The sequence below is a fragment of the Ixodes scapularis genome, unplaced genomic scaffold, assembly GCF_016920785.2.
Source record: "Ixodes scapularis isolate PalLabHiFi unplaced genomic scaffold, ASM1692078v2 PGA_scaffold2__306_contigs__length_199485367, whole genome shotgun sequence".
NCBI classification, from domain to species: Eukaryota; Metazoa; Arthropoda; class Arachnida; order Ixodida; family Ixodidae; genus Ixodes; species Ixodes scapularis.
Window position 1 is genome coordinate 157,109,984 of NW_024609857.1, and position 14,966 is coordinate 157,124,949.

The 14,966-nt window shown below is 44.1% G+C and overlaps 1 pseudogene; it reads right to left on the reverse strand.

The window, feature by feature from the left end:
• LOC115314772 overlaps window positions 1–14,966 on the reverse strand; it is a 163,538-nt pseudogene that overhangs the window by 139,100 nt on the left and 9,472 nt on the right.

Sequence of the window (14,966 nt, forward strand, 5' to 3'; positions counted from 1 at the left end):
CCTCGCCGATAACCTTGAAGCAATCCAAAACTCTGCAGCCGAATTTATTACGTCAGCATATTCGTACGACGTCAGTTTAACACAACTCGAAAACCCCTAGAACTTCTATTTCTATTTGACGGCAGACTAACTTCTCGAATGTATTTCATACATAAATTGTACCACACAAAAAGGAGTCCGTATGACACTCTTATTTTACCTTCAGTTAGGAAACCATCTCCCCTCAAGCACACTCGCTGCATCAAACGCATAACAGGCAAAGGCTTTAACACCTCATTTGTCTCAATAGGCTATTACCATCTGGAACTTTCTCCCCGAGGAAATATTACTGATTTCAGATCCATCCATTTACCACCAGTCAGTCAAATTACGCCTCTGCAAACCACCACTGTCCTAAAGATTATCAATGTAAGCGGGTTTTATTACTATTGTTTCTGCCCTTTTGTTGGTTTCAAAGTGTTGTGTTATGCGTGCTCATATCCCCCTCCTTACGAAATGCCCCACCTGGCCCTAAGGAGAAATAAATGAAAATGAAATGAAATTAATGCGCGTCTATATGCGTTTTGTTTTATAGCGTGTTTGGTTTAGGTGGTGATAGGAGACTCACAAAGACGCCATATTTTTGGCGCTGTTTTCTTGGCTTCATCAGATTGAAACATCCACTGTGGGCAAACATAATGTGAAACGGAATATAAAAAAATTAAGTGCAAATGAGGAAATGTGCGCTGAGCCTGCCTGAACAAAAACCGGCATCTGCGGTCGTGACTTAACGATACCTAATCCTGTATATTGCAAGGAGAATTGAATTATGTAGACAATTTTGTTTATTAGACACTTTCCTTTTTATAGGGTACACTTTTATAACAATTTGTAGTAGCAGGCATATCGACGGCGCTTCCACTTTAATAAAACTTAATAAGAGAGGCGCGCTTCTGTTTTTCATAGCTAGCGCTAGAGATGAGTGCTGCATCTTTGTCAGATATAACAACATAAGCAATCAAGGATATAGTTGAGACAACTTACAATAACAAAGTAATTTACCTGCCAGGCTCAGAATGACCAGGAAGAGGCTTAGGGCTTTTCTTGAAGACTTCATGAGAACCAAATTTTCTCGAAAGGAGTGCTCAGTGAAAGACAAATGTGTGGATTGATTTTGTGAATTGCTTTCTGGTTTTGTATTTTTCACTTGGTCCACCTAAACACAATTTAGGAGAGCGGAACATTTCTGAAGACGGCATCATGTAGTAAAGAAGTTGCACATCTGTCAACGAAATAAAAAGGCGGTCAATACAATATAAAGGAAACAAAACACACGACGCTAGACATTTTACGCAAGACTTCAGAAAGTGTCTTTATGCTGTGTAAAAACCCTTCCGGGCGTTCCCCGTCGCCGCCTTTTTACTATTATAATAATAATATAATATAATAATATTGTTATAATAATTTAAAAATATTGTGGGAAGTGCGCCACCCATTTGTAGTAATCTTTATTTGTACTGCAATAAATGTTAGGGCGCAAACGAGCTGGTGTAGATTAAACATGATTCTAAAACCCCGATACTGCAGGTAACGGCGCACACACTAAAAAATATCACTTTTGAGTGTTTATGTCATTAACTGCAATCTTGGAGAATTGAAATCATGTTTTATTTCTATATTTGATGATGTGCCTGTCTTGTGTTTCTTTATTTTATCTTGTGTGCGCCAATGTGAAAACCCGCGTGGTTGTTTTTGGGCACATAAAATAAACATTATTGATATTATTATAATTATCATCATTATTACTATTATTATTATTATGCAGTATGCAGATGACACCTTGCTCGTCTCTCGCCATCTGAACTACTATCATGCTGTAAACTTATTGAAACATGATGCCACGCAAATAATGGACTGGTTTGATGAAAATTTAATCACAATTAATACGTCAAAAACAAAACTGGTATGCTTCAGAAACCCACTCAAGAAAGTGAACCTTGACTCACCATTCACTCTACACAAATCGAATTGTACTGACTGTCATTGTTCTCAGCTGGACTATGCTGATAAAGTTAAGTATTTGGGAGTGTATTTCGATTCAGACATGTCATGGAATTCCCATATGTCGTACCTTTGTAAAAGGATTCGGAGCGTAAGCTGTTTACTTTTCAACAACAAAGTTTTTATGCCGTTTGCGGTAAGAAAGTCTATCGCACATGCTCTAGGCTATAGTATAGTTAGGTATGGTATAACGATTTTTGGTAACTGTGCAGAGGCATGGAAAATTAAAATCGATCGTATTTTGAGGGCCATGTTAAAAAGCGTTGGGTATAATTTGGATTTTCCGACTGATATTAATGTTTTCGAGGCACTACAGATGCCGAATTTCTCTGCTCTTTTTGTACAAAGTGTAGTACTTCGTCACTTTTGGAGCAATGATTTCAAGCTCCCCTTCGTCAGTCATAAAAGTCTCCGACATACGTCACGTTTTGTAACCCCTCGTTGTGTGACGCGCTACGGCAAACGAGTTCGCTCGTATTATGTGCCCTTCATCTTTAACACACTTCCCTAGCACGTCATCGAGGCCAGCACAAAAAAACAACTGAAGAAATTGATGAACAGTTTGTCTGTTTAGTATTGCTGCAGCATTGTTTTCTCTATTTATTGTTCTTCCTGGTGTATGATTCACATTTGAGTATGACTTGTGTGGTCTTGTGCAACAAGTCTTCTCTGACTAACAAAACCGTTTTGTATCATGTACATTTTTTTTCTATGAATATAGCGTACACAGTGTGTTGGTGCTATGAAAAACTATTACATTATCCACAGACTAATCAAATCTCACGTTCCTCTTTGCGAGCCGATTGTGTTGTACTTTATTTCGGATAGTTCTTGTGAAACAAGTCTGTGTGTGAGTGCGTGTGTTTTGTGACTCATCTACAGGACAAGCCTACTCTTCCTTACATTCCCTCTAAGGAGACTGACATTTCGGGTGACTTCTTATATTTTGTATGCCCCTGTGAATGCATGATTTTCCTCTTCTTTTTATTTTACAATGGTGGACTTGATCCTACAAGCCTCTGTGGCTTTGATCAGTCCTGGAACTGAAATGGCATATTTGCACCACGGAATAAAACTATTATTATTATTATTATTATTATTATTATTATTATTATTATTATTATTATTATTATTATTATTATTATTATTATTATTATTATTATTATTATTATTATTATTATTATTATTATTATTACAGTTTGGTATTACAGGTACAGTTTGGGGTGAAACGGGGTATGTTTTCCGCGAATTTAACTCTCCCTCTGTCTGTCTTTGTGCGGCTGAGGATTTTGAAAGCGAAGGTTGATTCTTGTTTACTCCGGTTATTTATTTATTCAGTTTGCCAACATGCTTTCGAACATGCTTTTGTTGTTTCTTTTTTCATCTTTTATTGTTGTCAATATGATCTATGCCGACGCAACAATTTATACTCTCGAATCTTAGTTATGCGTTTGAGATGTGTGTTTGCCCATTTGCTTTTCCTCTTATGCTGTTATACATTTTTTTGTTCATGAGAAGCGCTCTGTTGGGTTTTTATTTCTTACGTCATTAGTCATTTGTTTCGTGAGCTGCACTTCAGCTCCAAGACACCGTGTATGGTAGTCTGCATGTAACTTTTTGAATGTTTCTATGTAGTACCACATTTCTACGCCACTGCCGGGTCCAGTCATACAAGCCGTTTTTGGCTTCGACGGACCCGCATACATGTGTTGATCATGCAAAAGAGATGCAATAAAATTATTATTATTATTATTATTATTATTATTATTATTATTATTATTATTATTATTATTATTATTATTATTATTCGCTGCGGAGATGCCGCCTAGTACGGACGCATGCACAATCTGCTCCCGTGTCTTCTACGGAAGACAGAAGTTTCTCCGATGTTTTGAATGCAATCTTCGTGCGCACACAAAGTGTGTGTGCTGGCCGGACAACGTGGAGACATTCCTTCAGTCTGGGGCAGTGTTGGCGGTAACGCGTTACAAGTAACGGCGTTACCGGTAACGCGTTACTTTTTTTGGTAACGTAGTAACGTACTCGTTACTTTTTGAAAGAAGTAACGGGTAACGTACTTACGTTACTTATTTTGAGTAACGTGCAACGAAATTACGTTACGTTACTTTACGTCCTAAAACTTGAAAAAAAAATTAATATTTTTTTTGTGTTTTTAAGTGCCCAGTCACAAATTCCTTAGTCAAAAAATGCCACTGTCCTCCACATTTCTTTGACGTCGGTGCTCGTCAGATTTGACGTCACAGGCCATCTGCCACTGGTTTTCTCCGGCGGCTCGTTGACCTCGCTACCGCCGTCGCCTCGGCTGGAAGGCCAAGGAAGTCCGGCTTCGGGTGGATTTGGGAGATTCCTGCGTCGAAGCCTGCGTTTCGCTTCCCGCTGGGAAAGAGAATGACACCTTCGTGTCATTCTCTTTCCAGTTTTCGGGACTTGAAAAAAGGAGGAGGCCTTGAGCGATTGACCGACAGCCAACAGAACCTGTGAGTGGCTCCCCGGACCCACGTGATGAGCAGATCAAGGCCGCCGTGGAGGGCCCGGGCGAGATTTAACAGAAATAACTTTCCCCCGGCAAAAAAAAAAAAAGAAAATAACAATACGTCCGGAAGCAGCTCACTGAACGATTCGCTGACGTCGTGTCGCCTGAAGATTCTTGTAGTGTCCTGTTTGGACAGGCAAACATTCCTGCTTTACGGAAACCCCAACGCCACGCCCATCGACCCGCTTCGACGAACGCTGTCGCGGGCAGTGGCAGGCACAATGATAGAAGTCCTCCGAGGTCAACTTCTAATCCTCCGAGGAGAGAGGGTTCAGTTTTTTCTACTATCCTAATTTAACCCTTCGTGGAACCCCAGTGGCTATTCTTTGTGCGAGAGTGAACCCGCAATCCTACTGCGCCAGGGAGACGCTTCCCGGCGATTTCTCCTGAACCGTGCTGGACGCGGATCTTCAAGGTAGAGCACCAGTTGTCAGAACTGAAGACGATAAAACCCCCCACGAAAGCCATTCGCAAGCAGTTGTCGTCACCTGTAGGATGGCTACGGCAAGTGCAGCTTCATCGCCTTGGCCAGGACTCAATGAATATTTCAAACTGACAGAAGCTAAAGATGACAATTTAATATTTAAGTGCCTTCTGTGTCAGCCACAGCTGAAACTCTTAAGTTGTGCCAAGTCCTCAAGCTCCAACCTGAAGAAGCATGTAAAGAGAGGGTAATTAAGTTTCCGTATGGACATATTTTAGCTATGGCGCTTACGCACTTATCAGACGTCGAAAGAGAAAATGTTTTAGTTCGTGAATACTAAGTAACGCAACAGTAACGTGCGTTACTTTTTATCAGTAACGGTAACGGTAACGCGTTCCTTTTATTTTGAGGTAACGTAGGTCGGTAACGCGTTACTTTTATTTGCAAGTAACGAGTAACGTATTTAGTTACTTTTTTTCGGTAACGCATACAACACTGGTCTGGGGTAAGCTCCTTTCTCTGTGAGAGCTGTGCGATTGTCGGCGGTGCTGCGAGGCCTAACAGCGATGGCGTCGTCGGCAGTCACGACAGCAGCGCTGCGGACTTTTCCCGTACCCCTGCGGCCCTCTCTCCGGCTCGACAACTTCCCGCGGGGCCACCCGCCTCCTCTCCTCCCGTTGACCTTGGAGCCGGCGTCGATTCCCTGCGGAGCCTGCTCCTCGATGCTATGGAGGGAATTTCGTTCCTGACTGACGAGGTCGCCGCCCTCAGGGACGCAAACGCACGCCTCCGACACGAGCAAAAGCGCGACGCCGAGCTACAGGCGGGTGCCATGGCCTTACTACGGACTGAGGTCCGGAGTCTGCGTGACGCACTCGGCCAGCGACGAAAGCCGGACGCGCCCGATCGCCGGCGGCAGCCCGTGGATGGGGCTGCGGGGGGGTCTTTGGGAAAAGACTCTTATGCTGCCGCTCTACACAGCTCTCTCCCCCAAGCTTCTCCTACAAAAATTGTGGCGGCAGCCCTCCCTTCGGATGGCCAGAATAATGCTCCGCCGAAAGACGACATCCCTCCCAGTGGCACCAACTCTGCACGACCAAAAGCTAGGACCCCGGCGCTTATCGGGGCGTCGGAAACCTGCAAGTTGATCGTTGCGCCTCCATCAACTCGACGAAGAGTCCTGTTCGTCACCAAGCTGAACCCGGACACCAGCTGCGTAGACATCAGTTCTCACCTCTCTTCCGTCGGAGTTGAGGAAGTGGAGTGCCGGAAACTGAAGACGCGCTACGACTCCTACGCCTCCTTCCTTGTGTCTGTGGCTGCAAAAGACTTCGAAAAGCTTTCTGATCCTACCGTGTGGCCCAAATCATGCCTCTTTAAGGCTTTTCGAGGCGCCCTTCGCGAAAACCTGCTCCATGCATCCGAGGCAGCCGCCTCCCCTTTGAACGTTGGATAGACCAAGGATGAGTCACATTGATTTATTTTACCAAAACGTTCGCGGCCTGCGTACAAAAGCCGATTGCTTTTTCTCTAATGTTACCTTATCCAATTGCTCTATATTCTGTTTAACTGAAACATGGTTGTGTTCTAGCATCGGCTCCTCCGATTACTTCCCTCCTTGTTTTGAGGTGCACCGTCGCGATCGTGATTCTACCCCGCGGAGCAAAACGGGAGGTGGAGTGTTGGTCGCAGTCGACAGGCGCTACCGCTCTAGGAGACGCGAAGACTTAGAGAAATTTCCCGAGAGCGTATGGGTCGAGATTGAGGCTGCAAAGGGAGTACGCGTTTTAATCGGTTTATTTTACCTCCCTCCCCAGACACCGCCAGATGAATTTCATAATTGCCTTGTTGGCATAGAGAATACAGTGAATGACTTACACGGATGCGAAGTCTTAATCTTGGGGGATTTTAATGCTCCTGGAGTCAACTGGCCGCAGCTTGATGTTTTTACGGACAACTTTTACTGCGGGCAGAAAGGCACCCAGCTCTTAAACTTTTCTTCTTTCTTAAATCTCAAACAACACAATAATGTTCTGAATCACCAATTTAATGCTCTAGATTTATGCTTCTCAAATATGGACAGTGTGCGTGTAGCACGGGGTGAATTGCCATTAGTTCCTCAGGGTACATATCATCCTGCACTTGATATAGTACTTTCTTTCGAGAATTCTTCTGTTCGTGCTCATTCTGGTGATTCCCCGCCGCACACCTCATATAATCTGTCGGCAGGGGACTATGCCGGGATGCATCATTACCTCACGAGTTTTGATTGGGCATTGATCTTGGAGTCGCCTGATGTGAATGACCAGGTCATGCTCTTCACGCAAACTGTTCGGAAGGCCATGGATACTTTTATTCCGTTAAGGACAGTTACTAAATCTCGCTTTCCTAACTGGTTTTCCAGTGAGCTAAAGACACTACTGAAAAGAAAGGACTTCTTTCACAGGAAGTTTAAGAAAAGTGGCCTTTTAAAGTGGGAGGTAGAATTCAAGAACTGCAGAAAGCAATGTAAGACGGTCCTGGATCGCGACCGCCAGGCTCATCGTTGCTCAGTGGAATCAGATCTTGTCAATAATCCGAAGAAATTCTGGAGGTACATTAATTCCCGTTCTGGGAGGCATATCGAGTCGAAGATTGTCCTGGATAATCACGAGAGCTATTTGAAGTCCGTGCCTGAGTTATTTGCTGAGCATTTTAGGTCCGTCTACAGAGATAGTACGCAGCGTTCTGCACCTGTGCTGCCTCACTTAGATGGGTTTGGTGACTTGTTAAGTTGCATTAATGTTGATGAAGAGTCCGTACGATCCTGTATTAAGAAAATGAGAGCAACATTATCAGTAGGGCCCGACGGCATTCCCTCTGCGATTCTCAAAACGTATCACGACATATTCACGCCGGTACTGTGCTCTATATTTAACAACTCGTTAAGGTTGGGAACCTTTCCTGAAACGTGGAAAGTCGCTGCTGTTGTTCCAGTCTTAAAGTCGGGAAAAAAAGGTGATATTTGTAACTATATACCTATTTCTCTTCTCTCTCCATTTTCTAAGCTCTTTGAAATGGTAGTTCATCAATTCCTGTCTTTCAAATTTCGAAACTTAGCAATTCCCAATCAGCATGGTTTTATGAGCAGCAGATCAACAACTACCAATCTTGTTAGCTTTATGTCTGCTGCATCTCGTGTAATATGTAACAGAGGTCAGTTAGACGTTGTCTACTTTGACTTAAGTAAGGCTTTTGACGTAGTCAATCACATTATTCTTTTATCCAAACTTTCCTCCTATGGAGTATGTGGCTCAGTACATGACTGGTTAAAAAGCTACTTGTCAGAGAGAGAGGCATATGTCCGGGTTAACAACAGGAACTCTTCGTTGTACAGGACTCGCTCTGGCGTTCCTCAGGGATCTGTTTTAGGACCCCTTCTGTTGACAATTTTCGTAAATGACGTCTCTTTTGCTGTTTTAAATTCTTCATTCCTGCAATATGCTGACGATATAAAAATTTATCGAGAAATAGTTACTGAACGTGATTGTGCTAAGCTCCAGGAAGATGCATGTTCTTTCTACCGATGGTGCTCTGAAAATGACCTTTCCTTGAACCCGTCCAAAACCAAGGTCATGACGCTCTCTCGGAAAACTCACAATATCTCTTTTGCATATAATATTCAAGGAGAGACTTTGTCTCGAGTAAGTGTAATGAAAGATCTCGGAGTCATTGTTGATTCTGGGTTGCGTTTCTCTGATCACGTTGGTAGGCTGGTTAACTCGTCTTTGCGAATGTTGGGTGTTGCCTCTCGCTTAACCAGGGAGTTCAAAATCCCGACGGCTTTTATCACGTTATACTGCTCGCTATCCAGGTCACAGTTAGAATATGCCTCAGTTGTTTGGAATGGAATTTCTAAAAGTCACTCCTTGGAGATCGAGCGTGTGCAAAAAAAGTTTGTTTCTATCTTTAAACATCGCTACATAAAGGAGGATGTTCACTGTTTAACATATGAGTCTGCGTTAGAGCGTGTTGGTTTGCTTAGCTTGCACCGGCGTCGGAAGAACGCGGACTTACTATTTTTGTTTAAAACGCTGCATGGACTCATCAATTCTCCGAGCCTGTTATCTGAACTGTGCCTTAGGGTCCCACGTGTGCCTACTCGTCTTCTGTCATCTTTTTATGTTTCTAGAATGTTTAGTCCGGTAAACCCAATTGTGAGAATGGCTCAGCGTTTGAATCATTACTCTGAAAAACTTGATATTTTCAACCCTTGCTACAGGACGTTTGTCCTTTCTATTAAAAACTTGCCCGTGCAGGATGATCATTGCTGAATTGCTTTGTTATGTCTGAATATCGTCATCTCCATGTCGTGTTTTCTGGTGGTGCACTTGTCTTTCGGTCTTGTGTTCCGTCTCTACTGTTACTGCCTCGTTTTTATTTCATTGTACTAATTACTCGTGCACTGCCTAGTATTATGCTAAAAATGTATCTTATTTTCTGCGGAGATGTGTATAGTGTGTTTTTTTTGTTTTTTGTTTTTTTTTATTCACCAGTGTACCAGCACCAAGACCTCAGGGTTGTTCCTGGGCACTGTTTAATAAAGATTGATTGATTGATTGATTGATTTCTTTAATTATCATCGTCAGTACCATAGCGTGGGAACAGTGCTTGAGTCGGGAACTACAAATCAGGGGGACATTTTGTACTCATGAAGTGAAGGGTGCTATCCCACAATTCATTCAACTGGCTTTGACAGACCCGTATTTCTACCAAGTATGATACATGCAAAAAATAAACATTATTATTATTATTATTATTATTATTATTATTATTATTATTATTATTATATCTCGCGTATCACGAGAATTTCGTGACCCTAAAACATTTTTAACCTTATATTGTTCCCTGTGTCGTTCTCACCTTGAGTATGCATCTGTTGTGTGGGGTGGGACGTGTCACTCTAATCTATTGAGGATTTCTCGTGTACAAGCAAAATTCGTATCTATTTTTAAACACCGTTTCAACTTTGCAAAAGCAGTTGGTGGCGTGCATAGTTCACCCATTCGACTGCAAGACTTGCAGGGACGCCGAAACACTGCGGAGCTGCTCTTTCTTTATAAATGTATACATGGTCAAATAGATAGCTCCGACATCCTGCATCAGGTTTCTCTGCACGTACCGCGAGTGACGACAAGAAAAACGTCAACCTTCTATCTGTCATCTAGAGTTAATACACTTGATCCAGTATCTCGTGCGGAACTCCTTTATAATAACTCTTCTCTTAATCTCGATATATTTCTTCACAACTTTTCCGATTTCGTTAAATCTGTGCGGAAGCTCTTTTGTGACTTTTGATGGACTTCCTGAATCAACTGCCGGGTTTCCATATGTATTTCTATGACCTGTTGATTTCTTGTTTCTATTTGTACGGAGCTGTATGTGTAGTGTTCAGACGTTCGCTTCTGTTTGCGTCCAAGTGAAGCGTCGATATGTATGGGAACAATTTTTTTCGTGTCTTCATTTCTCTGTGCAATTTTGTGCACTTTTTTGTTTTGTTTTTCTGTACAATTTTGTGTACACAGTTCTCGCGTCTTCTTTTTTTGAAGAATTTTATGTAAAACTGTCTTCCGTGTTTTTTTTTTGTTTTTTTTCCTTTTTGTGTGTGTGTGTGTTTTTGTTCTTTTTTTACGTGCGCCAGCACCAAAACCGCAAGGTTGTTCCTGGGCACAAATAAAAACTATTCTTGATTCTTGAATATTATTATTATTATTATTACGGGAGAAGTCCGCAGCGTCGTCGGCAATCACGACAGCAACGCTGCGGACTTCTCCCGTACCCCTGCGGCCCTCTCTCCGGCTCGACAACTTCCCGCGGGGCCACCCGCCTCCTCTCCTCCCGTTGACCTTGGCGCCGGCGTCGAGTCCCTGCGGAGCCTGCTCCTCGATGCTATGCAGGGAATTTCGTTCCTGACTGACGAGGTCGCCGCCCTCAGAGACGAAAACGCACGCCTCCGACACGAGCAAAAGCGCGACGCCGAGCTTCAGGCGGGCGCCATGGCCGTACTACGGTCTGAGGTCCGGGGTCTGCGTGACGCACTCGGCCAGCGACGACCGCCGGACGCGCCCGATCGCCGGCGGCAGCCCGTGGATGGGGCTGCGGGGGGGTCTATGGGAAAGGACACTTATGCTGCCGCTCTACACAGCTCTCTCCCCCAAGCTTCTCCTACGAAAACTGTGGCGGTAGCTCTCCCTTCGGATGGCCAGAATGATGCTTCGCCGAAAGACGACCTCCCTCCCAGTGGCATCAACTCTGCACGACCAAAAGCTAGGACCCCGGCGCTTATTGGGGCGTCGGAAACCTGCAAGTTGATCATTGCCCCTCTATCAACTCGACGAAGAGCCCTGTTCGTCACTAAGCTGAACCCGGACACCAGCTGCGAAGACATCAGTTCTCATCTCTCTTCCGTCGGAGTTGAGGAAGTGGAGTGTCGGAAACTGAAGACGCGCTACGACTGTTACGCCTCCTTCCATGTGTCCGTGGCTGCCAAAGACTTCGACAAGCTTTCTGATCCCACCGTGTGGCCCAAATCCTGCCTCTTCAAGGCTTTTCGAGGCGCCCTTCGGGAAGACCTGATCCATGCATCCGAGGCAGCCGCCGCCGCTGCCGCCCCTTGATCGTTGGATAAACCAAGGATGAGTCAAATTGATTAATTTTACCAAAACGTTCGCGGCCTGCGTACAAAAGCCGATTGATTTTTCTCTAATGTTACGTTATCCAATTGCTCTATATTTTGTTTAACTGAAACATGGTTGTGTTCTAGCATCGGCTCCTCCGATTACTTCCCTCCTTGCTTTGAGGTGCACCGTCGCGATCGTGATTCTACCCCGCGGAGCAGAACGGGAGGTGGAGTGTTGGTCGCAGTCGACAGGCGCTACCGCTCTAGGAGACGCGTAGACTTAGAGAAATTTCCCGAGAGCCTATGGGTCGAGGTCGAGGCTGCAAAGGGATTACGCGTTTTAATCGGTTTATTTTACCTCCCTCCCCAGTCACCGCCATATGAATTTCATAGTTGTCTTGTTGGCATAGAAAATACAGTGAATGACTTACAGGGATGCGAAGTCTTAATCTTGGGGTTTTTTAATGCTCCTGGAGTCAACTGGCCGCAGTTTGATGTTTTTACGGACAACTTTTACTGCAGGCAGAAAGGCACCCAGCTCTTAAACTTTTCTTCTTTCTTAAATCTCACACAACACAATAATGTTCTGAATCACCAGTTTAATGCTCTAGATTTATGCTTCTCGAATATGGACAGTGTGCGTGTAGCACGGGGTGAACTCCCATTAGTTCCTCAGGATACATATCATCCTGCACTTGATATAGTACTTTCTTTCGAAAATTCCTCTGTTCGTGCTCATTCCGGTGGTTCCCCACCGCACACCTCATTTAATCTGTCGGCAGGGGTCTATGTCGGGATGCATCATTACCTCACGAGTTTTGATTGGACATTGATCTTGGAGTCGCCTGATGTAAATGACCAGGTCATGCTCTTCACGCGAACTGTTCGGGGGGCCATGGATACTTTTATTCCGTTAAGGACAGTTACTAAATCTCGCTTTCCTAACTGGTTTTCCAGTGAGCTAAAAGCACTACTGAAAAGAAAGGACTTCTTTCACAGGAAGCTTAAGAAAAGTGGCCTTTTAAAGTGGGAGGTGGAATTCAAGAACTGCAGAAAGCAATGTAAGACGGTCCTAGATCGCGACCGCCAGGCTCATCGTTGTTCAGTGGAATCCGATCTTGTCAATAATCCGAGGAAATTTTGGAGGCATATCGAGTCGAAGATTGTCCTGGATAATCACGATAGCGATTTGAAGTCCGTGACTGAGTTACTCGCTGAGCATTTTAGGTCCGTCTACAGGGATAGTACGCAGCGTTCTGCACCTGCGCTGCCTCACTTAGATGGGTTTGGTGACTTGTTAAGTTACATTAATGTCGATGAGGAGTGCGTACGATCCTGTATCAAGAAAATGAGAGCAACATTATTAGTAGGGCCCGCGGCATTCCCTCTACGATTCTCAAAACGTATCACGACATATTCACGCCGGTACTGTGCTCTATATTTAACAACTCGTTAAGGTTGGGAACCTTTCCTGAAACGTGGAAAGTCGCTGCTGTTGTTCCAGTCTTAAAGTCGGGGAAAAAAGGTGATATTTGTAACTATAGACCTATTTCTCTTCTCTCTCCGTTTTCTAAGCTCTTTGAAATGGTCGTCCATAAATTCCTCTCTTTCAAATTTTGAAACTTAGCAATTCCCTATCAGCATGGTTTTATGAGCGGCAGATCAACAACTACGAATCTTGTTAGCTTTATGTCTGCCGCATCTCGTGTAATATGTAACAGAGGTCAGTTAGATGTTGTCTACTTTGACTTAAGTAAGGCTTTTGACGTAGTCAATCACAATATTCTTCTATCCAAAATTTCCTCCCATGGAGTATGTGGTTCAGTACATGACTGGTTGAAAAGCTACTTGTCAGAGAGAGAGGCGTAGGTCCGGGTCAACAACATGAACTCTTCGTTATACAGGGCTCCCTCTGGCGTTCCTCAGGGATCTGTTTTAGGAACCCTTCTGTTCACAATTTTCGTAAACGACGTCTCTTTTGCTGTTTTAAATTCTTCATTCCTGCAATATGCTGACGATATAAAAATGTATCGAGAAATAGTTACTGAACATGATTGTGCTAAGCTCCAGGAAGATGCATGTTCTTTCTACCGATGGCGCTCTGAAAACGACCTTTTCTTGAACCCGTCCAAAACCAAGGTCCATGACGCTCTCTCGGAAAACTCACAATATCTCTTTCGCATATAATATTCAAGGAGAGACTTTGTCTCGAGTAAGTGTGATGAAAGATCTCGCAGTCATGATTGATTCTGGGTTGCGTTTCTCTGATCACGTTGGTAGGCTGGTTAACTCGTCATTGCGAATGTTGGGTGTTGCCTCTCGCTTAACCAGGGAGTTCAAAAACCCGACGGCTTTTATCACGTTATACTGTTCGCTATCCAGGTCGCAGTTAGAATATGCCTCAGTTGTTTGGAATGGAATTTCTAAAAGTCACTCCTTGGAGATCGAACGTGTGTAAAAAAAGTTTGTTTCTATCTTTAAACATCGCTACATAAAGGAGGATGTTCACTGTTTAACATATGAGTCTGCGTTATAGCGTGTTGGTTTGCTTAGCTTGCATCGGCGTCCGGAGAATGCGGACTTACTATTTTTGTTTAAAACGCTGCATGGACTCATCAATTCTCCGAGCCTGTTATCTGAACTGTGCCTTAGGGTCCCACGTGTGCCTACTCGTCTTCTGGAAACGACGACGAAGTGATCTGGTGGAAAGACGCTGATTGTTCTACTCCGGCTAATTCCGGCAAATATAAAAGATTACAAGCTCAAGAAAGCCACCTAGATCAACCCTTGACGACTCTACGATGCCCGTGACTGGCCCGGGTCCAGATGTGGCTGAATGTGAAATGAACGACAACCAGATGGAAGATCTGACGGCCTCATCGAGCGCCGCTTCATCCTGCGCAGAAATGTCTGGTAAGCTTGAAGACTCATCGGAAGCCTTCCAATTTCCAAAGCGCCGCAAGAGGCCAAGTACCGCCATCAGCTCCGTATCATCTGGCGCGACCATAATCACAACAGCACCGCTTCAGCCTACCCTCACCGTGATTCTGAAGCCCACAGATCCCGACAAGTCACTTGCGAAGATCAATCCTCTAAAGATCTCTGAAAAACTCGAAATGACCGCACCAGATGGCGTCATTCTTGTTAGACCAAATCGAAGACTTAACCTTCTTGCAATTGATTGCAGAAACACAGAATCAACGAAAGCTCTACTTAAACTTGAAAGCATCGGAGGAATACCTGTGCAAGCCTACGCACCGCACTCACGTGAAGCAGCCAAGGGAGTAATC